Source organism: Suricata suricatta, chromosome 2 (genome assembly GCF_006229205.1).
Source record: "Suricata suricatta isolate VVHF042 chromosome 2, meerkat_22Aug2017_6uvM2_HiC, whole genome shotgun sequence".
Classification (NCBI taxonomy): Eukaryota; Metazoa; Chordata; class Mammalia; order Carnivora; family Herpestidae; genus Suricata; species Suricata suricatta.
In genome coordinates this window covers 109,546,006-109,569,547 of record NC_043701.1, presented here as the reverse complement: position 1 = coordinate 109,569,547, position 23,542 = coordinate 109,546,006, and the positions used below count along the sequence as shown (strand labels likewise).

Genomic DNA, 23,542 nt, shown 5'->3' with positions numbered 1-23,542 from the left:
ATGTTCCAAACAGAAAGAATAGGAGAAAACCACAGCAAGAGACCTAAGCAAAAGGAAGATAAGTCATATGCCAGATAAAGGATGCAAAGTAATGGTCATAAAGTACACGCTGGACTTGAGGAAAAAAGTGGAGGAGTGAGACACTGAACAGAGATTAAAAAAAGAAGAACCAATCAAAGATGAGGAACACAAAAGATGAAATTAAAATATACTAATGGAATAAATAGCCGAGTACCATAGCAGAGGAATGAATCAATGACCCAGGGGAGAGAGTAATGGAAAGTAATCAAACTGAGGAGTTGAGAGAAAATAATAATGCAAAATGAGAACAGGGAACTCAGTGATTACATCAAGCTCAACATTCATATTATGGATCCTAGAAGGAGGAGAGAGAAATTAGGGGACAGAAATGTTACCTGAAGAAATAAAAGCTGAAATCTTCCCAAATCTAGGGAAGGAAACAGACATCCAGATCCAGGAGACACAGAGAACCCCCAACAAAATCAACCCAAAGTGATCCACACCAAGACACATAGTAGTAAAATGGCACAAAAGTAGTGATAACAAGAGAATTTTAAAAGCAGCAAGAGAAGAGAAAAACAGTTACATATAAGGGGAACACAATGAAGCCATCAGCTGATTCTTCAGCTGAATCTATGCAGGCCAGAAGGGAGTAGAATGATATATTCAAAGTGCTGAGAGGGAAAAAATCTGCAGCTAATAATTATCAAGCAAGGCTATCATTTGGAACAGGAGACACATGTAAGCTAAAAGTAAAGGGATGGAGAAAGATCATGCAAACATGTGCCAAAAGAAAGCCAGAGTAGCAATACTTATATTGGACAAAATAGACTTCGTAACAAAGACTACAACAGAGGCAAAGAAGGATACTATATAATTATAAAGGGGACAACCCAACAAGAAGATATAATAATTATAAATAAGAAAAGCAATAGGAAAGCACCCAGACACATAAAACCGTAATAACACACATAAAGGAACGAATCTATAGTAACATAATAATAGCAGGGGACTTTAACACCCTACTTATATCAATGGACAGATAATCCAAACAGAAAATCAATAAGGAAAGAGTTGAATGACACATTGGACCAAATGGATTTAACAGATATCAGAGCATTCTATCCTAAAACAGCAAAATACAGATTCTTTTCAAGTGTACATGGAACATTCTCAACAACAGGTCATATATTAGGCCACAAAACAAGTATAAATGAATTCAAAGAGATCAAAAACATACCATGCATCTTTTCTGACAACATCATGAAACTAGAAACTGACAAGAAAAAATGTGGAAAGGGCCGAATACACGGAAGTTAAAACATGTTACTAAACGATGGATGGTCAATCAAAAAATCAAAGAAGAAACTTAAAAATTATATGGACACAAATGAAAATGAAAACACAACACTCCAAAATCTTTGGGAAGCAGCAAAAGCAGTTACAAAAGGAAAGTTAAGAGCAATACAGGCCTACATCAAGAAGAAAAATAAAAAATTAAACAATCTAGGGGCACCTGGGTGGTTCAGTCAGTTAAGTGTCCGACTTTGGCTTTGGTCATGATCTCATGCTCTATGAGTTCAGGCCCTGTGTCCGGTTCTGTGCTGACAGCTCAGACCCTGGAGCCTGCTTTGGATTCCGTGTCTCCCTTTCTCTTTCTGCTCTTCTCCTGCTTGCGCTCTGTCTCTCTCTCAAATAATAAATAAACATTAAAAAACAAAAAACTAAGCAATCTAACCTTAAACCTCAGGGAACTATGAAAAAAAAAACAGCAGAAGGAAGGAAACAATAAAGATTAGAGCATTCATAAATGATATAGAAGCTAAAAAAAAAAAACAGGAAAGAACAGATGAGTGAAACCAGGAGCTGGTTCTTTGAAAAGATCAATAAAATTGATAAACCTTTACCCAGACTCATCAAATATATACATACATACATACATACGTAAAACAAAAAATCAGAAATGAAAGAAGAGAAAGAATAATCAATACCACAGAAATACAAAGAACTATAAGAGAAGATTATGAAAAACTATATGCCAATGTATTAGACAACCTAGAAGAAATGGATCAATTTCTAGGAACATATAACCTACCAAAATTGAAGCAGTAAGAAATATAAAATTTGAATAGACTGATAACTAGCAATGAAACTGAATCTGAAAATTAAAAATGCCCAATAAACAGAAGTCCAGGACCAAATGGCTTCACAGATAAATTCTAGCAAACATTTAAAGAAGAGTTACTACCTATTCTCAAACTATTCCAATAAAGAGAAAAGTAAGAAAAACTTCCAAATTCAACCTATTTGGTCAGTATTTTCCTGATACCAAAACCAGATAAATATATAAGAAAAGAGAACTACAAATCATTATCTCTGATGAACACAGATGCAAAAATCTTCAACAAACTATTAGCATATCAAATCCCACAATACACTGAAAAAAAGTATTCACTATGATCAAGTGGAACTTATTCTTGGATACAAGGGTGATTCAATATTCCCAAATCAATAAACATGATACACCACATCAATAAGAGAAGAATTAAAACTATATAATAGTTTCAATAGATGCCGAAAAAATATGTGATGAGGTACAACATCCATTCATGATTAAAAACCCTCCACAAAGTGGGTTCAGAGGGAACATATCTCAATATAATAAGAGCCATATATGAAAACCCACAGTTAATATCATCCTAAATGGGGAAAAACTAAGAGATTTCACCCTCATGTCAGGAATAAGACAAGAATGTTCACTCTCACCACTTGTATTCAGCATAGTACTGGAAGTACTAGCCATAGCAATCAGATAAGAAAAAAGAATAGCAAGGATCCAAATTAGTTAGGAAGAACTGTCACTATTTGCAGATGACATAATACTATGGATTGAAAACCCGAAAGACCATACCAAAAAACTACTAGAACTGCTAAAGCAATTCAGTAAGGCCACAGGATACCAAATCAATGTACAAAACTCCATTGCATTTTTAAAAAATTTTTTTTAATGTTTTATTTAGTTTTGATACAGAGAGAGACAGAGCATGAGAGGGGGAGGGGTAGAGAGAGAAGGAGTCACAGAACCGGAAGCAGGCTCCAGGCTCTGAGCTAGCTGTCAGCACAGAGCCCGATGCAGGGCTCGAACTCATGAATGTGAGACCTGACCTGAGCCGAAGCCGGAGGCTTAACCGACTGAGCCACCCAGGCGCCCCTCCATTGCATTTTTATACACTAATAATGAGGCAACAGGAAGAATAATTAAGAAAACTCCCATTTACAATTGCACCAAAAATAGTAAAATATCTAGGAATAAAGTTAACCAAGGAGGTAAAAGACCTGTACTCTGAAAACTATAAAACATTAATGAAAGAAACTGAAGATGGCAAAAACAAATGGAATGACATTCCATGCTCATGGGTTGGAAGAACAAATATTGTTAAAATGTTCATACTACCAAAAAAATGTTTATGCTAACCAAAGCAATCTATATTTTCAATGCAATCCCTATCAAAACAGCAACAGCATTTTTCACAGAACTATAACATATAATCCTAAAATTTGTATGAAACCATAAAATACCCTGAACAGCAGAAACAATCTTGAAAAGGAAAAACAAAGCTGGAGATACAACAATTCCAGATTTCCAGTTATATTACAAAACTGTAGTATTCAAAACAACATGGTACAAAAATAAACATATAGGTCAATGGGACAGAACAGAAAGCATAAAAATAAACCTGCAAGGTTATGGTTAATGGTTAATTAATCTTTGGCAATGAGAGAATATGCAATTAGGGGGAAAAACATGCAATAAGAAAAAAACATTCTCTTCAACAAATGGTGTTTGGAAAAACTGGACAACTACATGCAAAAGAATGAAGCTGGACCACTTTCTGACACCTAACACTCAAACTCAAAACAGATTAAGAACCTAAATGTGAGACCTGAGACCATCAAAATCCTTGAAGAGAACAGATGCAGTAATTTCTCTGACAAAGACCACAACAACATCTTTGTAGAAATTGTTCCTGAGGCAAAGGGAAAAAAAGCAAAAATAAAATATTGAGACTCCATCAAAACAAAAAGCTACTGCACAGCAAAGGAAACAAGCAACATAACTACAAGGCAACCTATTGAATGGGAGAAGATATTTGCAAATGGTATATCTGGTAAAGGGTTAGTATCCAAAATATACAAAGATTTTACACAACTCAACACCAAAAAAACAACCACCACAAAAAAACCCAGCAGATAATCCAACTTAAAAATGGGCAGAAGATCTTTCTCCAAAGAAGATACCCAGATGGCCAACAGACACATGAACAGATGCTCAACATCACTCATCATAAGGGAAATGCAAATCAAAACCACAATGAGATATCACCTCACACATAACAAAATGGCCAAATCAAAAACACAAGAGACAACAAGTATTGAAGAGTATGTGGAGAAAAAAGAACCCTCACAAACTGTTGATGGGAATGCGGACTGGAGCAGACACTGTGTAAAACCGTATGGATTTTTTCAAGAAATTAAAAGTAGCTATGATAAAGTATTTGAACTATCATTTAACCCAGATAATACAAAAACACTAATTTGAAAGGATGTATGTACACTTATGTTTATTAGCCAAATTATGGAAGCAGCCCAAGTGTCCACTGATAGATGAATTAAAATGTGGCATATATAAAATGGAATATTCAGCCATAAAAAAGAATGAAATCTTGCCATTTGCAACAGCATGGATGGCTCTAGAGAGTATAATGCTAAGTGAAGTAAGTCAGCCAGAGAAAAACAAGTACCATATGATTTCACTCATATGTGGAATTTAAGAAACAAAACAAATGCAAAAATAAGAGGCAAACCAAAAAAACAGATTCTTGACTGTACAGAACAGATAGTTACTAGAGGGGAGGTGGGGAGGGTGTGGGTGAAATGGGTGAAGGAGATTAAGAGTATAGTTATCTTGAGGCACTGAGTAATGTACAAAATTGCTGAAGCACTACATTGTGTACCTGAAATTAATATAACACTGTATGTTAACTACACTGGAATTAAAATAAAATTTTAAACTAAATAAACAAACAAACAAGAGCCATCTATATGTTGCCTACAGGAGACTCACTTTAGATCTAAAGACACAGCAACTCAAAGTGAAAGGATGAAAAAATACATTCTACACAAAGAAAAGAAAGCTGGTACAGAAATACTTGTATCAGACAAAATAGATTTTGAAACAAAGATTGAAACAGGAGACAAGAGCATTACATAATGATAAATCAACCAAGTAAGAAGATGTAACACTTGTAAATATTTATTTACCCAACAGAGGAGCACCTAAATATATAAAGCAAATACTAACAAACACAAAAGGATAAATTAACAGCAATACAGTAATAGTAGGGGGCTTTAACACCCCACTTACATCACTGGATAGATCCTCCAGGCAGAATATTAGTAAGTAAATCCTGGCCTTAAAACATACATTAGAGGGGCGCCTGGGTGGCTCAGTTGGTTGAGTGTCCGACTTTGGCTCAGGTCATGATCTCACAGTTCGTGGATTCGGGCCCCACGTCGGGCTCTGTGCAGACTCCTAGCTCAGAGCCTGGAGACTACTTCAGATTCTGTGTCTCTTTCTCTCTCTGCCCCTCCCCTGTTCACGCTCTGTCTCTCTCTCTCTCTTTCAAAAATAAATAAATGTTAAAAGAATTTTTAAAAAACCAATATATATTAGACCAGGTGGACGGAATACATATAGAACATCCCATCCAAAATCAGCAGACTACAAATTCTTCTCAAGTACACATGGAAATTCTCTAGGAATGATCACATGTTAGGTCACAAAATAAGTCTGAATAAATTTTAGAAGACTGAAATCATATCAAGCAACTTTTCCAACCACAAGGGAATTAGAAATCTAGAAATTAGTTACAAAAAGAAAACAAAAAACCCACAAACATGGGCACTAAAGAACATGCTACTAAATAACCAATGGGCCAATGAACAAAGTCAACAGAGAAATTAAAAAATACTTTTAGACAAATGAAAACACAATGTGCTAAAATCTATGGGATGCAGCAAAAGCAGTTCTAATTTTTTTGATGTTTATTTATTATTGAGACAGAAAGAAACAGAGCATGAATGGGGGAAGGGCAGAGAGAGAGGGAGACACAGAACCGGAAGCAGGCTCCAGGCTCTGAGCTAGCTGTCAGCACAGAGCTGGTGGCAGGGCTCAAACCCACAAACCGTGAGATCATGACCTGAGCCGAAGTTGGATGCTTAACTGACTGAGCCACCCAGGCGACCCAATAGCAAAAAGCAGGTCTAAAAGGGAAGTTCACAGCCTAGCTCAAAAAAAAGAAAAAAAAAAAAAAAAGAAAAGAAAAGAAAAATGAGTCTAATCTTAAGCCTCAAGGAAGAGAAAAAAAAGAACAAAGTACAAAATTAGTAAAAGGAAGGAAATAATAAAGATCAGAACAGAAATAAGTGGAGACAAAAAATAGTAAAGACCAATGAAACAGTTCTTTGAAAAGATAAACAATACTGATAAACCTTTAATCAAACTCATCAAGAAAAAGACAGGGGTACCTGGGTGGCTCAGTCGATTGAGTGTCTGACTCTTGATTTAGGCTCCAATCATGATCCCACGGTTGTGGGACTGAGCCCCACATTGGGCTCCAAACATAGAGCCTGCTTGGGAAGCTCTCTCTCTCTCTCCCTCTGCCCCCTCCCCTGGTAGGCAGACAGGTAAGCAGAAAGGAAGGAAAGAAGGAAAGCAAAGGTGGGAGGAACGGAGGGAGGGAGAGACAGGGGCCAAAAAATAAAACCAGAAATGAAAAAAGTTATAATTGATATCAGAGAAATACAAAGGATCGTAAGAGGCTACTATGAATGATTATATGCCCACAAATTGGACAACCTAAAAGAAATAGATAAATTCTTAGAAACATACAATCTTTCAAGACTGAATCAGGAAGAAACTAAAAACCTGAAGAAAGTAATTACTATGAAAGTTAATCAGTAACCAAAAAACTCCTAATAAATGAAAGCCCAAGATTAGAAAGCTTCACAGGTAAATTCTACCAAACATTTCAATAATTGGGGTTATTTTACTTATTTATTTTGAGAAAGAGAGCGTGCGTGAGTGCAGGGGAGGGGCAGAGAGAGAGGAAGAGAGAGAATTCTAAGCAGACTCTGCACTGTCAGCACAGAGCCTGACATGGGGCTTGATCCTATGAACCATGAGATCGTTACCTGAACCAAAATCAAGAGTTGGACACTTAACCGACTGAGCCACCCAAGCACCCCAACATGTCAAGAACTGTTAATACCTATTCTTATCAAACTATTCCAGAAAACTGAAGAGGAAGGAACATTTCCAAACTTATTCTACAAGGCCAACATTACCCTAATACCAAAATCTTAGAAAGACATTACCAAAAAAAAAAAAAAATTATATGCCAATATCCCTGATGAACATAGATGCAAAAATTCTCAACAAAATATTAATAAACCGAATTCAGTACTACATTAAAAGGATCCTACACATGATCAAGTGGGATTTATTCCGGGAATTCAAGGTTGTTTCAATATCCACAAATCAATGTCATTCACCATATGGACGAAATGAAGAATGAAAATCATATGAACATCTCAGCAGATACAGAAAAAGCATTTGCTTACATTCAGCATCTACTTATGATTAAAAACTCTCAATAAAGTGAGTACAGAGGGAACATACCGAAACATAATAGAGGCCACACAGGACAAGCGTGCAGCTCACATCATACTTAACAGCGAAAAGCTCAAAGCTTTTCCTCTCATAGCAGGAACAAGTCTGCCCACGTATGCCACTTTAATTCATCACAGTTTTGAAAGCCCTAGTCACAGCAATTAGGCAAGAAAAAGAAATAAAAGGCATCCAGATTGGACAGAAAGAAGTAAAACCATCACTATTTCCAGATGACTACTACATATAAAAGACCCTAAAGGCTCCACCAAAAAAACTATCAGAATAAATGAATTCAGTAAAGTTGCAGGATAGAAAATCAATGTACAGAAATCTCCATTTCTATACACTAATAATGAACTCTCTGAAACAGAAATTAACAATCCCACTTACAATTGCATCAAGAAGAATGAAGTACTGAGGAATACATTTAATCATCGAGGGGAAAGACCTGTACTCTCCAAACTATAAGACACTGACGAAACAAACTGAAGACAACACAAAAAAATAAAAAGATATATCATGTTCACAGACTGGAAGAACTGATGTTGTTAAAATGCCCATACTACCCAAAGCAATCTACAGATTCAATGCAATTCCTTTCAAAATACCAATGGCATTTTTCATGTAACTAGAACAAATAATTGTAAAATCTGTGTGTAACCACAAGCAAGACCAAAACCAAACAGCCAAAGCAATCTTGACAAAGAACAACAAAGTTGGGGGGAGCAGGCTCCCAGATTTCAAAGAGTACTACAAAGTAATCAAAAACAGACACATAGCTCAATAGAACAGAACAGAGAACCCAAAATAAACCCACACTTACATGGTCAATTAATTTAAGACAAAGGAGGCAAGAATGGAGAAAAGATGGTCTCTTTAATAAATGATGTTGAGAAAACTGGACAGCTAAATGCAAAAGAAAGAAATTGGGTGACTTTCTTATGCCATACATTAAAAAAAAAAAATTAAAAGCGATAAAAAACATATAGAAGACCTGAAACCACAAAACTCTTCAAAGAAAACACAGGCAGTAAGCTCTTTGACGTCAGTCTTAGTATTTTTTTGTATGTCTCTTTAAGCAAAGACAACAAAAACAAATTTTGTTAATAACAAAAATTAACAAATGGGCTTACATCAAAATAAAAAGCTTTTGCATAGTGAAGGAAACCATTAACAAAACAAAAAAGAAACTTACTGGAGAAGATATTTGCAAATAATACATCTGATAAGGGGTTACATCCAAAATACATCAAAAACTCAACTCAATATCAATCAGATTAAAAAATGAGCAGAACACATGAACAGACATTTTCCCAAAGATAAACCTCATATAAATATTGAATCACTATGCTACACTTGAAATTAACAGAATATTCTATGTCAACTACTCTTCAATTAAAAAAAGGAGAAACAAGTTTATCAGATCATGAAGACAACTAGAAGAGGTTAATTGTGAGAAGTAAAATCAGCACTAACTGTCCTTTATTTTTACCAGCAAAATCCTGAGGCTGCTCAATCAGAAATAAAACCAAATGATAAACTTAACACACTACATTCCTAGAATTTCTCTAACTTGGAATTTATTACTAAAAATAAATACTAGCAAATCATCCTGTACAACTACCAAAGATACTCCTTTAACTTTTCTCGTTGGTAAAATGCGAATAATAGCCTGACACCTGACACGTTTGTCCTTGGGTTAAATGAATTAGTAAAACAATGGACTAGTAAGTGCTTTATAAATTTTAGCATTCTTGTTTTAATAGAAAGAGTCTCTCTTCCTCCTCCATTAAACAAGTCAAATAGGAAAAAGTCCAATCCCTTGAATAACAATGATGCAGTTTTCCTTGTGGCTTAAAACTATATGCATCAGCCACAGCTTTAAAGATAAAAGCATCCCACTGACAGAAGTACCCATTTAACATCTCCAGGAAAGACTTAAAGACGTCAAGCACAACTGAAAGAGAAACGAAAGTAAACTTTGTCACACTTTACTTCCGCCAATTCTGTTATTATACCAAAGAAAGATACACAGTAACCACAACTATTAGTTTCTAGTAAGGAAAAAAAAAAACAAACCAACCTGCATCCTTCTTTGGCTTACCACCTAAACGTAACCCCAACCTGTCTTTAATTTAGACGTTAGTCAAAACCTCAAAACTCTTCCTTCTACTCTGTAAATGAGGAAGTGAGAATACGAGAAGAGGGAAAGGATATAGAGATGCCATAGCTACATTCATAATTTACGTCGCGACCAGAGAGTGACCCAATTTAAGCCACAGGCTTGCATGAAACCAGCCATTCCCGAGGCACCCACAGGGACGGATCCCGCAGTTTCTTCGCTTCACAAAAAAGCCATCATTATGTTTTACGGACAAAGCAATTTACGTGACCTCCATTTCCGAACTTTAACACTGCAGTCAAATGACTCGGCATCTCGCACCAACGTGTTCAGAGTCCGGGAGAGCAATGGACGTCTGTCGCTAAATGCAAAGAGGTGGTCCTTCAAAAGATGGGGCAGGAGAGCCCCCGAGCAATCTGGCTGAGGGCCGCAGGCAGCGGGGACGCGGAGGGTCTGCGGCGGGGCAGCAGGGCGGGAAGGGCCGCTGCTCCCCGTGCTCCCGATGCCCGCTCCCTCCTGGGAGCTTCCCGCCACCCCGCCCCATGCGGCCGCGGAGAGGACCCTTGGGACGGGGTGCACCTGAGAGGTACCACCCACCAAACTCCGACGTGGAGACAGCGATGTCCGCGTCCCCTCCTCGGCTAGCGCTCACCCCCCCCCCGCAAGAGCCAGCCACTCCTCCACGGACACCCGCCGCCGCCCGACTCACCCCAGGACAGGCGTGGCCGGCGCTCCACGCACCCGGCTGTTTATCAGCCGCGGCGCGTCGTCCGGGATCCCGGGAGACGTGGGCGGCTACGGAAAGCGAGAGGACTCAGTCCGCCTCCATTTCCCGGTTCGCGCGCCCGAGTGGGCGTCGCCGTCGGCCCGGCCTCCGTGTGCCGGGCGTGTTCGGGGCCCTGCTGGCGGCTGGCCACCCCCAGCCGGGCCTCCTGCACAGCCTCCGGGGATCGGAACGCGCCGGCTTGCTGCGGGACGAACGGAGCGGGAGGACCGCAGCGTGTGTTTTACAAACTCCTGGGCGCACCCATCTGCCCCTGCCCCCTAGTCCGGCTGGGAGTGGACGGAAATGGGTTGGAAAGAAGAAAGCTGATGCTCCCTCGGCCCGGGGCTTTCCGGCCGCTCGGGTGTCCCGGCCTCTGCCGTGGGTCGGAGTCCAGCTGGTGCTATGAAAGATAACCCGACTTGGACGCGCCCCTTCTTGACAGTGCACACCCTGGGGTGTGACTGAGATGGTGGGGTGCGGGGGGTGGGTCAGTACGGCTGGATTGCGCCCAGCCCCGAGCGCCCCGTCAGGTTAGTCTAAGGGACTTGCAGCCACTGTGGATTACCCGCCAACTGCATCGTGCGTTGGTATTTCCTAAATTACACACCTTCCCGTGGGGAAAAGTCAGCAGTATGGGGCACAGTTTCGAGCAGAGATGTTCAGTAAAAGACTGATTTCTCACCCAAGGACCTACACTGACCACTGGTTTGCTGTAAAAACAGAGAAATACAAATAAAGTTATGTACCTTGAACAGCTGGCTGCTTTCAGTTTGTTTTCTGTTAGGGACCACACAGTTCTCATGTTCCTACTTGTCTGCTGGATTTGTATCCACGTTTGTTTTGAAAGACCTGTTTTGATGTCACAGCTCTAGGCTTTCTTCCCGGTGGCTTTGGTTTTTATTATTTTGTATTTAAGTTGAAGAATTTATTACAAATCTCATGCCTGTGAACTCACGTTCAGACTTATTATTACTTTTTGCTCTTTATTCATTTTCCAAGTTTGATTCACTCTCCAGGATCCAATTTAAATAGCTGCATTTAACCCTGCATATAGTCTACCTTGGATTTGTACTTCTGCTTCTGCGGGTTGTGTTTTATCTAGCCAACTCGATTTTAAACTGAAAAGAGAAATTTGTCTTATATGTTTGTTCCCCTATTGCCCAGAGTAATGCTTTGCATGAAGTAGACATTGAATATTGGGTTGAAATCATAGGTGAGGAGCAATTAAATGTCTACACAATTTTGCCTGGGTTTGGTACCTCTCCTTTGTAAAAATAAGTTGAAATAAATACACATCAGTGCTCTATTTCTTTCTTAAGTGCAAATGTGACCAAGTAAAAGAGCCAGAAATTCAGTGTTGAAGTAATTCTGGATTAAAACATCCACAAAAACAGAACACATTCTTAGAAATAACCACTCATTACTCCCTGTTTTGTTTAATGAGCTCAGTATGTTTTTGCATCATTTAAAATCTTACAAATATATCCTGACTGTCCACCATGACACAAGGCACAGCAATAAGGGACACACCGATACTAAAAGGTGTTTGTAGTGTTTGCCTCGGGACACTTCGAGATGCAAAGAAGAGGCATAAATACATGGAAGTCCCGTATCTCTTCCTTGGGTTATTGCAGGAGCCTCGTAACTGGTCTCCCTGCTTTTTGCCCTTGTTCCCCTGCCATCTCATGTCAACTCAGCAACCAAAAGGAGCGTGACAAAACAATTCAAACAATGTGACTCCTCTGCTAGAACTTGCCACTGGTAGTTGCTTCTTCTTTGAGTGGATATCCCCGTCCTTACATGATCTGACCACCATCTCCTCACACACACTCACTTCCTCTTCTACTCATCTTCATGCCTCCATCCTCATTCTGCCACAAGCACACTGGCCTTCTTGGCATTTTTATGGCATGCTTGTCACACCTCCCAAAACCTTTGCATCTGACGTTTCCTCTTCCTCCCTAAAGTCTACTCAAATACCAATTTTCAGTGAAGCCTCTCCTGACTACCCTATTTAAAATTGGAAACACCAACACACACACACACACACACACACACACACACACACACACAGAGTATTCTATCACTTTTCCTTCCTTTATTTTTCTCTAGCACTTACCACATGCCAATGTGCTATATAATTTACCTTTTTATTTTATATAACTTCACCCACCAAATGATGAGCTTGGGGAGGATGGAGGGTTTTTCACTATTCTTGTTTCAGTGGGGTTGACATTCCCATGGGGGACACAGATAATGAGTTTCAGAGAAGACTTAAAAAGGATGATGTCATTGAGAGCACTTGGGTGCTTTCGTTGGGTGCCAGGGAAAGCCTTTCTGAAGAGATGATGTCTGAACTGCTGGTGAGTGAGAGGAAGCCATCGAAGATCTTGGGGAAGAGCATTTTAGGCAGAGGGAACAGCTCATGCAAGGTCCCTAAGGCTCAGTAATGCATTTCATGTATAGCAAAGGAGACAATGATGTGAGATAAAGTCATGGGATTTGATGAGGTCACCCAGGAGCACAGATAGATGGAGAATTTGATCTAAGACTGAGCTCTGGAAAGATAAGGAAAGAAAAGGCAATGAAAGAGTCTGAGAAGAGGCCTTGACAGACTTCTGAGTAGTCTGCAGACTACTGGGAGTATATTCTAGAAGCCAAAGCAAGGAAGTGCTTTAAGGAAGAACAGCTCCTTGTGTCACATGCTGCCAAGAGGTCAAGGAACACAGAAGTTTCCAGTGGATTTTGCAACTTGAAGGTCATTAGTGACTGACTCTGAAGTGGGTTGAGAAATGTGAGGTGAAGTAGCAGCAGAAATCACGACTATCAATATTTTAAGTTTCAATGTGAAGAACAGAGAAATTGTCATAGCTAAGGAAGCGGTGGAGTAAAAAGAAGATTTTGATTTTGTTTTGTTCTATTTTTGTTTTTTTTTTTAAAGAGAAGATACTACGGTGGTGCTTTGTAGATTTTGAACAAGCAAGCCACAATAAGAACTACATTTCCATTGTGACTTGTTACATATGTATTTAAAATTATGAAAACAAAACTTTGCAAAAACAATACTCTTGTTGTGCAACACGTTCTAATTCTTCATTAAAATCTGCTGCTTATTACTCACTAAAATGTTTGCAAGACCCACTCATGGATTGTTAACTGAGGTTGAAGAACACTTTTGGGGAGCATTGGAGCTGGCTCACATTAGCCCGCAAGAGCCAATTTTGCACACCTCTTCCATGTGGGTACCTTGAAAATGGCCAGGAACGGAAGTACTTACGCCAGGGACACAGACAACCACACAACTTAGGGCTACCCCCCAGTCGCCCAGCCTAAAGCTGGGTGTTAGACATTTACTACTACACTACTGAGTGTACTCATATGAACTATCCAGTAGAGCAGAAAACACTAATGATGCAGGAGAAAGAGATGATCACAAGAGTGGTTCTAGAGGTGATTTTACCCAAAACACACAGTAATAAAAATTCAGAATATCAGTTCAAACAACAAGGCCGATATTACAAATTATTTGCAATTGTCTCAGAGTTCCAAAGCTGAAGGGATCATTTCTAGTCGGATCAATTTCATCTCTTTATTGTCCTCTCTCCTTACTCAAGAAGACACATTTACATACTGCCATGTAGCTGCCAATTTAGAACCAGTAATGGTATAAAAGTATTGTCTTACAAGCAAAATGTGAAATAATCTGTATTTAATGAGGTGTATCCCATTGTTCAAAGGTGGAAAGCACTTCTGGTGGTGATTTTGCTTATTATTTTTTGCTGGGTTTCATAAATAATTTTTTTCCCTCCAAGCATTGATTAAATGGTGGTGCCAGTGCTGGGAAAATATGCCTAAAATTAATAATTGTGGAATACAGGGGCACCTGGGTGGCTCAGTTAGTTAAGCTTCCAACTCTTGATTTCAGCTCGGGTCATGATCTCATCGTTGTGAGATTGGGCTCCGAGCTGGGCATGGAGCCTGCTTAAGGTTCTCTCTCTCCCCCTGCCCCACCTCTTTTCTCTTGTTCTCTTTCTCAAAAAAGAAGATTTTTTTAAATACAAGTTAGATGTGCTAAAACACTACAAAGTACTTTAAATAACTGCTTCAATAATTATTCATGCTGTGAATTTAGAAGTCAAAACTCTAGAATCTTTAGCAAGAAAAATATTCAGAAACTTGCCACAATATTTATAGATGTATGAGCTCTGAGAACATATACCCTGCTTTCCATTTGTTTCTATGAGAAAATTTTAATTATGCAGATTTTTAAATTATTCAATCTTTAGGACTGCATTCTCTAATTTTTAAAAGTAATTTCTACATCCAATGAGGGGCTAGAACTCTCGACCTCGAGATCAAGAGTTGCATGCTCTATGGACTGAGCCATCCAGGCGCCCCAGAAGTGCATTCTTTACAACACCACAGCACTTAGGAGTTCTTAAACCTGTTTATTTCCCAGGGAGATTTCATGGTTGGTGTTATTGACCTCTTCTGATTATCCCCCCACACACACTATAAATGGACTCGTTTCTTCTTTGAATCTTCTTGCTTTGAACAAATCTCTCTCACAACCCAATACTAACTAGCACCACCCATGAGCATCAACCTTCAGACCTCCTGTGTTTTGATCCATCTGGCTTACCTTTTATGTTCTACACGATCATGTCCCTGATCCAGTCTTTTCAGGTGTGAGAAACAAGCTTCTAGAACTATGGTTTTGTCATAAAATAAAAGAATCTTGAAGATGTGGAAGATCTTCAGAGGGGTGTAAATTAAATTAATTCATCCCAGTGGCTCAAAGAATGAGATACCGTCCTGTTTTTAAAATGCTTTTCTTGGGGCCCCTGGGTGGCTCAGTCAGTTAAATGTCCACCTCTTGATTTTGGCTCAGGTCATGATCCCACAGTCATGGGATGGAGCCCTGATTTGGTCTCCATGGTGGGCATGAAACCTGCTTGGAATTCTCTCTCTCCCTCTGCTCCTCCCCTTCTCTCTCTCTCTCTCTGTCTCTCTCTCTCAAAATAAATAAACATTAAAAAAATTAAAAATAAAATAGTTTTCTTGAAAGTCTTGGCAGACTAAGGTATATTAACTAGAGAATAACATATTGTTATTTTACATGAGAATATATCCAAAATTATGTAAACTTAAGAAGTGAAAACACAATAAAATACTTAAAGCCATATACATATTATACTAGATAACACTTTAGGCACTAGAGAAACAACGGGTAAAAAATGTAGCTCCCACTGGAGCTACATAAGTATTTTAAAATTCAAAAGGATAATGTCAGTAACTGTTAATGCTCATTGTGATCTTTTTTCTTGCAAAGCAGCTGAGATTCTTAATACTATTAAAAAGCCTCCCTCAGCAATGCAATCTGAATATTTAACCAATCCTTCTTGTGTATAGCTAATTGTCTTCTAACTTGTAGTTACACAGTTCATTAGAATTTCTGTGACAGGTTATTTCTTGCAAAACCTGGACTTAGTATTTTTTTAAGCAATTTTTCCAAGAAAGGTTTTAGTGGGAATGGTATAGAGAGACCACAATTTTGACTAAGGATGCTTATGGCCATTGGGTTGGTTTCTAGATTTCCTTAGTATATAAAGCCAGGAAAAATGTTTGTTTAAAAAAATATATATATGTAATATATTAAACATATAAAATCTATTTTAATATATATATTTTAAATATATAAAATGTGTATTTAAATATATATTTAATTAAAATATATAAAATATAAATGTATACATGAGGTTATACTGATTTCATTTGATTTAGGATTACAATGTTTTCATTTAGCTTTTTTAAAAATATGTATTCCTCATCTTTGAAAATAAAAATCTTGAAAAAAAAAAAAAAAAAAAAAAAAAAAAAAGAAAATAAAAATCTTGGTTTCTAACAACATTAACATAATTACTTATTTGCTTTATTCTACATATATAATAGTTTGGGGATAAAAAGTTAAATATTGTTGTAACAATATGATTGCAAAAAAATCAAGGTTTATTTGTACTTATTTTCTGTCTTTAAGCCATATCGCATAGGAGATATATAATAACACTTCTGTTTTAAAGTAATTTGATACTATCCAAAGTGATCTATATAGTTTTTTCTTTTCTTTTTTTTTAATGTTTTATTTATTTTTGATACAGAGAGAGACAGAGCATGAGAGGGGGAGGGGCAGACAGAGAAGGAGACACAGAACCGGAAGCAGGCTCCAGGCTCCGAGCTAGCTGTCAGCACAGAGCCCCACGCGGGGCTTGAACCCACGAACGTGAGATCTGACCTGAGCTGAAGTCGGAGGCTTAACCGACTGAGCCACCCAGGCGCCCCCAAAGTGATCTATATAGTTTCACTGCAATGCTTATCAAAATTCCAACAGCACTTTTTGCAGAAATAGAAAAAGAAATCTTAGGAGGGCCTGGGTGGCTCAGTCGGTTGAGCGTCCGACTTCAGTTCAGGTCATGATCTCATGGTTCGTGAGAATCTGAAGCCTGCTTCAGATTCTGTGTCTCCCTCTCTCTCTGACCCTCCAATGCTCGCGCTGTCTCTGTCTCTCAAAAATAAATAAAAACATAAAAAAAGAAAAAGAAATCTTAAATCTCATATGGAATCCCAAGGGACTTTCAGTAACTAAAACAATATTGAAAAAAAAAGAACAAAGTTAGAGGTCTTACATTTCCTGATTTTGAAACATATTACAAAGCTGGTAAGCAAATAGCCTGGTGCTGGCAAAAGGACCAATTGAACAGAACAGAAAGCCCTGAAATAAACACTTATGTATACGGCCAATATCTGCAATAGGTTGCTAAGACCACTCAGTGGGGGGAAAGACAGTCTCTTCAACAAATGATGTTGGTAAAATTAGATATTCACATGCCAAATTGGACTTTTAGCTTACATCTTATACAAAAATGAACTCAAAATGGATGAAAAACTTAACATTAAACATAAAACTACACAATTCCGAGGAGAAAATAGAGGGCGAGAACCGCATGACAATAGATTTTGGCAAGGATTTTTTGGATATGACACCAAAAGCACAGATAGAAAATTAAGAAGTAGACAATTAGAGGGAAACCTGGGTGGCTCAGTCAGTTAAGCATCCAACTTCAGCTCAGGTCATGATCTCATGGTTCCGTTTGTGGGTTGGAGCCCTGCATCTGGCTCTGTCTTGAAAGCTTGGAGCTGGGAGCCTGCTTCAGATTCTGTGACTCCTTCTCTCTCTGACCTCTGCCTCCCCCGCCCCCCCCTTACAGTCCCAGAAAAGAAATAAACATTAAAACACTTTTTAAAAAAGAAATAGACAAATAAGACTGTATGTCAAACTTAAAAATTCTGTGCACAAAAGTCACAATCAACAGAGTGAAAAGGCAACCCATGGGAGGGGGAAAATATTTGCAAATCATATATCTGATAAGGAGTTAATATCCAGAATATACATTGTGTATACACACATATATATAAGAATTCCTATAACTCCACAACAAAAAACAAATAACCCAAATCAAAAATATTCAAATAACTTGAATAGACATTTTTCCAAAGATGATACACAAGTGACCAACAAGCTCACATCACTAATCATTAGACAAATGCAAATCAAAACCACAATGAGGGGGCACCTACCTGGGTGGCTCATTTGGTTAAGCATCTGACTCTTGATCTCAGCCATGTCATTAGGAAAATGCAAATTGAAACTACAATAAAATAACATTACATACCTATTAGATTTGCCCAAATCCAGAACGCCAAAATGCTAGTGAGGATGTGGAGCAGTGGAAACTCTTCATACATTGCCAGTGGGAATGCAAATGGGATAGCTTCTCTGGAAGACACTTTGGGAGTTTCTTACTAAGCTAAACATACACTGAACATATGATCCAGCAATCACATTCCTTGGTATTTACCCAAAGGAACTGAAAGCTTATGCCCACAGAAAAACTTGAATACACGTGTGTATAGCAGCTTTCTTCACGACTGCCCAAACTTGGAAGCCACCAAGGTGTCCTTCAGTAGGTGAATGGATAAATAAACTATGCTATATCCAGATAATTGGTACTAAAAACAAATGAACTGTTAAGTTATGAAAAGACACAGAAGAAACCTTAATAGCCCAATTTAAAAAAATGTTTTATTTATTTTTGAGAGAGAGCACCAGCAGGGGAGGGTCAGAGAGAGAGGGAGACACAGAATCCAAAGACAGGCTCCAGGCTCTGAGCTGGCAGCACAGAGCCTGACGTGGGGCTCGAACCCAACAACTGCGAGATCATGACCTGAGTTGAAGCTGGATGCTCAACTGACTGAGCCATGGAGGTGCCCCCCTAATAGCCCATTTTTAAGTATAAGAAGGGTGAGAAAGTTACCTACTGTAGGATTTCAACTGTATGACACTCTGGAAAAGGTAATAAAATAAGAAATGGTTGCCAGAGGTCAAGGACAGGTGGGGAGCAGGGGTGGGGAACAGATGAACAAGTAGAAATACTCTGTATAATATTATAATGATATATGTCATTACTCATTTGTCCAAACCCATCAAATGTACAACACTAAGAATGAACCCTTAGGTAAACTATGGATTCTGGGTGATTGTGATTCTGTCAATGTTTCTTAGCAAAAATTATACCATTCTGGTGAGTGTTGCTGATAATGGGGAAGGCTGTGTGTGCCGGGACAGGAGACATGAGAAATCTCTGTACCTTCCTCCCAATTTTGTTGTAAACTTAAAACTGTTTTTAAAAAATAAGGTCTTTAAAAAATAGTAAACTATGTAAGCTTTCACCCTTTTTACATGGATATTTTGCCTTTGTTGGTTGGGAAGAATGTAATTTCTAGCATATTGCAAATACTGACATTTTATTTTATTCATATATTTATTTTTTACACATTAATTTATTTTTTATTAAATTTTTTTAAACATGTATTCATTTTTGAGACAGAGCACAAGAAAGGTGGGGCAGAGAGAGAAGGAAACACAATCTGAAGCAGGCTCCAGGCTCTGAGCTGTCAGCACAGAGCCCCACGAGGGGATAGAACTCACAAACCGTGAGATCATGACCTGAGCCAAAGTCAGATGCTTAACCTACTGAGCCACCCAGGTGCCCTGAAATTTTATTTTATTTTTGGTTTATTTTTTAATGTTTTTAAAATTTATTTTGGAGAGACAGAGAAAGACAGTGCAAGCAGGGGAGGGTCAGAGAGAGGAATGTACAGAATCTGAAGCAGACTCCAGGCTCTGAGCTGTCAGCATAGAGCCCGATACGGGGCTCAAACCCACAAACCGTGAGATCATGAGCTGAGCTGAAGTCGGATGCTCAACCGACTGAGCCACCCAGTTGCCCTGAAATTTTATTTTATTTTTAAATGTTTATTTATTTTTGAGACAAAGAGAGAGAGAGCATGCACATGAATGGGAGAGAAACTGAGAGAGAAGGGGGACAGTGGATCCGAAGCAGGCTAATCTCTGACAGCCCTGTGTGGGGCTCGAACTCAGGACCTGTGAGATCACAACCTGAGCCAAAGTCTACCGCTTAACTGACTGAGCCACCCAGGCACCCCACAAATATTAACATTTTAAATACAAGTGTTTTGTTACTCTTTTAAATATATTAAGCAGGATAGAAATACCAGTGATTTGATATCAGCCATCATCCAATTAAGAAATACATGACCAGGCTTCTCTTCAACAGTTATTTTAAACTGTTCTTTTCTCTCATGAAATCATATCTATTTTATTTCTCTCATAGAATTTCATCTGTGTAATACATTTTTAATGCTTAAAGCCTTTTATTTGTTATCTATCATATGTCTCTGCAATAAAATAGTAATATAAATTGATATTTCTTCATAAAGCCATAATCATAAGGCTTTGTGTTTATTACATTTTCTCCTACATTGAGTTTTTATAAGTCTTGTTATTGTTACAATTTCCTGTGCACGGCTGATCAAATGACATAAATCAGTTTTATTACTTTGTGAATAAAGCACATAAAGTTTTATTGAAGATGGGTGTTTTAATGAGCCAGACAGGGGTTTCAGAATTTATGAAAGGAGGTGTGCAGGCATCAGTCTGAATTGTTTTTTTACTTGACAAGGTGGGTTATTTTTATTTTTATTTTTGTTTTAGAGAGAAAGAGTGTATGAGAAGGAAGAGGGGCAGAGGGAGAGAGAAAAAGAATCCCAAGACGTTTCTCCACCCAGGGGGGAGCCCAGTGAGAGGCTTGATCCACGAGATTACGAGGTCATGACCTGAGCCCATCAAGAGTCGGACTGAGCCACCCAGGCACCCCTGGGTTTTCTTCTTATACCTCAGAGCAATGCACCAATATTAAATGTAGGAAGAGTGGAAAGTTTGGTAAAGTGGGAGAAGGGCAATCATGAAACGGGAAGTGTTTCCTACTTCCTGTTTGATGAGCCAGTTTGAGGCTCCGTGCAGGTACTTCCTCAGGTCAGTGCTCTGAAAGGTGCAGTTGGAGGTGTGGCATCCTCATCTGTGTCACACGTCCCAACTGGAAGATGGCTGGCCCATGTGAAGGTAGGTGAGATTCTCATCCACAAAATGGAGAGTGACAAAGCCCACCTGTGGAGTCGTGAGGATGAAACCGCATGGTGCGTGTGAACTGCACACACACATCACGCTGTGTGAGTGCACAGAAGCAGACATTGTCTTCCGAGCTGGCATTTATTCTTGTGCTACCATTATTGGTGGTAAACTGATCACTGATTATTAAAATAAGGGATGAAGGTATTTGTTGCAAGTCTGCAACATACCATTATCATTCCAGTTATACCACTGGGTTGTAATGACCTGTTTTCTTATCTGTCTTCATTCCTGGATTGGTTGGCCCCTTGACGTTGGGAGACTGTCGGTCATCAATTGTATTCCCAGATAGCAGAGGATCTGACCACAGTCAGTGATCAGGAAATATTTTTGGGGGCACCTGGGTGGCTGAGTTGGTTAAGTATCTCACTCATAATCTTGAGGTTCATGAGATCGAGCCCCAAGTCAGTCTCTGCACTGACAGTGAGGAGCCTGCTTGGGATTCTCTTTCTGTCTCCCTCCCTCTCTGTCCCTCCCCTGCTCTCTCTCTTTCTCTTTCAAAAATAAATTAACTTAAAAAATTTTTAAATAAAAGGAAATGTTTGTTGACTGAATTAATGTGATTTCTCCTATTAGTATTATTAAACATGAAAACTAGAAACAGAAATCATCTAAAAGAGGTGGAAGCAGATAGTCCAAATCTCTCGCTCTAGAAAAGTGGCTCTTTCTTGATCTTGTTCATTTCAGAGACAGACACTTGGAGGAGGAAGCAGTCCTTGCCACTTATTTCTCTTTGGCAAATAAAAAAACGAGCTAAACAATTGTTTTTATTTGCACTGTTGCCCACATGGGCCATCACAAAGCTCTGGTTGAGTGTTTACTGAGATGCACCATTTCCCCAAGGGGCTCCATGAAAACAAATTATTGTCTTGACCAAGAGAAAGAACAGCTTAGCAAGCAAAGGGAGACTTCCTTATAAAAAGTGTTGGAGAGCTAACTTCCTTATGCTGAAGTAAGCGTATTGTATTGAACTGAACACTATTTCTGTTTCTACAGCTGTAAAATTGGTCTCCTGACAAATTCCAGAAACCCTCTTATTCTAAAATTATGTGTATGCTTAATTACACACATACCCTATGCATACTGTAGTGGCCACTTTTCACCAGACTACCCAGCAGCTCCTTTTTTACTCAAGCATTATTCTCATGATGATGTAACCAATAGGAATGCATCAAAAGCAGAGAAATATTTTCAGTTGGTTGAAATGCTTACTCATCGCAGACGTGTTTCTTTTTGGCTCAGTATAATTTCTTTCAGATCTTTTTTTTCTGTGTGTCTGTTTTTTCCCCTCTAGTTGTAAATAAAAATCTTGACAAGAAAATAAAGCTCTGATTCACCGGAGCCTTAAGAAATTTGGTGAGTCACGCAGAATGCGTAAGTGACAGTCAAAAGCAGCGGACACAGACGGCCATGTTGCGCAAGCGCTCCCAAGAGCAGACTCTGGACTTTTAAATCTATATAATTAGGCAAGAAGTCATCTGGGTTTGTCAGCCACAAACACTGTGCTCCTCATGTTATCTGCGGACCATCACCCTTCCATCTGTAGAACAAATTTGTTAGAAAATTATTGGATTCTGACCTCGCTGTTGGGAAGATCTGTGTGGGATCCTGAGGGGTGGGGCTTTTAGGAGAAGGAGTCATGAAAATAATTACCCAGGTAAGTCGGCCCAGGAGCTGGAATTTGAGACTCCCAGCTCACCTTCCTTCTTATTCTTTCTTACCTTGCATTTGACAGCCAACCAACATTATTAACACACCCATTGTATAGGCACTGGGGACAGAGATCTATACTAAGAGCTATAGTCACTACTCAGAATCAAAGCCATTCAAAGTGTGAGTACTGTCAAAATTTGGCGTGGCATGAGGTTTGGTCCTGAGAGCTGCACCTCATGGCACAGAGAGTGGCCCTAACGTAGCACCTTCAAGGAGAAGAGGCCATAGGTGATCAAGAAGCTGGCCTGTTTCTAGGAACAGAGCCGTCTGCTTGTATAGGACCCTGTGCCAAGTTACAAGAACAATTTGACTGTTAGCACTTCAGGTGGTAAGTGTGTTTGTTAAACTATAGCAGTTGCTCTTAAAGGTCAGATCATTCTAGAAAATGCATATGAAAGAACACCCCTGAAGAGAGCCAGCCCAATACCCCTTGAGAGTTTTTCAAGAATGAACCCTTAAGATTTGGGAAGCAGAACTGGACATGACCACTAATTCAGGCCTTTAAAGCTAGATTTATTTAGAAACCAAATATTTTGAAAGAGGGGAAAACAATCTAATTATAAACCTAATACAATCTCAAAT

At 38.9% G+C, this 23,542-nt stretch overlaps 1 protein-coding gene across 8 annotated transcripts in view; it reads right to left on the bottom strand.

Annotated features, from left to right (window-relative positions):
* The window catches only part of LGALS8 (galectin 8), a 35,983-nt gene extending 20,668 nt beyond the window's left edge, over positions 1-15,315 (bottom strand). The window contains exon 1 of one of the 8 annotated variants that reach the window (XM_029931649.1): positions 15,284-15,315. The gene's annotated coding sequence lies outside the window, so the exon portion shown is untranslated. Of the gene's footprint in view, positions 1-9,836; positions 9,926-10,146; positions 10,434-10,472; positions 10,556-10,584; positions 11,063-15,283 lie in introns of those variants that run through there. The other 7 variants (XM_029931651.1, XM_029931646.1, XM_029931653.1 and 4 more) reach the window with 7 other exon arrangements.
* Positions 15,316-23,542: the final 8,227 nt, after the last annotated feature.